We start from the raw sequence: 2,500 nt of genomic DNA on the forward strand, positions 1-2,500 counted from the left end.
GGAAGAGAATGGCCGAAGGGATTCTATTTTCTGTTTGCCGTACTTGCAACAGATATATTATTAGTAACAACCATCCTTTGGATTTATTTGGTGAAAAGACAATTAGGGAAGGAATCGTACGGGATTGAGAAGAGTTTTCTGGTTTGAAAATTTCGCGAATATGTAGATCTTGCTACGTTACGGTCACGACATAGGAGTTTATAAAGACGGTAGTTCATTCGAAAGCTCAGCACGAGTCGGTTATCCGATCTAAAAGAAGGAAGTCTGTGCAGCAGAGCCCGTCCTTCACCAGGTGTGGGACGCGAGAAAAAAAGGAGCAAGGTCAGCTGGTTATATGTTACGCAGGATTTTTGACTAAGCTCGATCGATTCATGTGTTTACGGTGTAATTATTGTTCACGTGTTTAACAACGCAAAGCCTTGACTCCTTTTGAATATGTCCGTGGTGAGGAAGAAAAGATTAAGCCAACAGCTAACCTGGTTATCGCGTACTTTTTTGTTACATTCTCTTATTGCAATAATGAAATTTGTAAGTATATTTTCTTTGTGTAATATCGCATTAAAGTTGGAACTTGATTCCTTCCATGTCCAGTTTGCATTAGTTATAAGAAAATCATACAGCTAAGGTTGATACAAAAGGCTTCAGTTGAGAGCAACCCCTGATGAAAAATGGGGATAAAGGGGGGAGGGGGGCTATCCAAAAAATGCATAAATTCCTGTCAAGTTCTATCTCAAGTGATCTTGACAACCTGCATCTTCTGGGTAGTTTCTTATCCAGAGGAGAGCTTGAAGGATTCTCCTGCTGGTACACAGCTACTGAAAAACAACTTTTGGGTTCTTATTTTCAGAGGATTATTATGGCCACAGTAAACTGGGTACCTGTTGGTTAACTTTCACATCGCTGTTTTGGGCTAGTATATAATTTATTAAACTGGTAAATTGTAGGCTCAGAAGAGCTTAGCCAATAACCTATTCTTTGACAGGCGTCAACACTTGTGCTCACGCATGAGGGACCCCGTTACATGCTAAATTGTCTCCATGTTACATTGATTGCATACAGTGTCACGGTTAACAGGAAAATTTGGTTTTATCACATATTTTGATAAAGGTGGAATTACCACCATGAATGATTTGGAAAGCTGACGTTCCGAGTGTTAGCCCATCGTCAGAGCGAATGTTTAGTCAGCTAAAAAGAGATCAACATAATTCAGACTGTTCCTGTTTGCACCATAAAAGTGAAGCCCCACATGCATTTTGGACTATTTTGCCAGATGCACCCAACAGGCAAAGGCTTGGTTGAATCTGCTTCAATGGCTATTGCTTAATAGAAAACTGCCTTCCGGAAGTGCTTCTCTTGAGATAAAGCAACCGATCAAAAAGTTATATTTTGTTGCGTTATTTAAGCAATAGAGGACATTGTCCATGTTTACATAGCCTCATCTAAATGCCAAGCGCAGTTGGGAGAATTCTTGACAGTTATGCAAACCCGAGACACAGTTGAGGGTTTGCATAACATACACACCCATATTTCCAACCAGCCAATCAAAAGGTGCATCTGACAACACATAACCAATCAAAATTCATGTGATGTCATAGCTGTGTTTATATACTCTCATCTAAACACAGCTATTGACCGATATTAATGGAGTGCGTTTACTATCCTAATTATTTTATAATTTAGAATGTGAATGATATTCACACGCAAAATACAGTGTGCCTGTTATTGGCAATAATAATAAAATTATGATATCTCTTAGAACAACAAAGTTAGTCATTTATCTTATTACTTTCAATAATTTGCTCAAACCAACAAACTGAAGATGAAGACCATGAATAATAATTTATTTGTGATCAATCATTGTTAAAATTCACATTAAAAATATTAATGGTATTTTGTATCATTTGTTAACTGAATAAAACAGTGAATATATCAAACAACTGTCAACAATGATGAATAGTGGAGGAAAACCTCAGCAGATTTTGAAACATTGTGATGGAAGACATGGTTTTTGGAGATGCAATTAAGGCAGTTACCCTTAAGGATATCAACGACCAGTGCAAGAAGCTGTGCAAAAAGAGTGATATAGTTCCTCAGTTTTGCTAGTGCCAAGATGTAAGAACAAGGTGTCCAATGATATATATTTTCTAAAAATATGTAAACACATTAATATTTATGTGAAATTCAGGCAACTTAAATGACTTCATCCTGCATGGAGTTACATTTTGATCAAGATTTGTCCCCCAACATCATTATTTATCATCAGTAGGTTTAAAATACAAAGGAAATTATTAGGAATCAAACAATAATTATTTAGGTTGGATTCATTTTAACTGAAATTTAACTTTGAAGTTCAACAGTTACAGAGTAAATTAACTACTGGGTGCAAATATACAGATTTGATCCAGTCAGTCAGGGAACTGGGGTTGGGCAGTGGTAAGAGCACTCGCCTCCCACCAATGTGGTCTGGATTCAATTCCCAAACTCAGCGTCATATGTGGGT

This window comes from Montipora foliosa, chromosome 9 (assembly GCF_036669935.1).
Source record: "Montipora foliosa isolate CH-2021 chromosome 9, ASM3666993v2, whole genome shotgun sequence".
NCBI lineage: Eukaryota > Metazoa > Cnidaria > Anthozoa > Scleractinia > Acroporidae > Montipora > Montipora foliosa.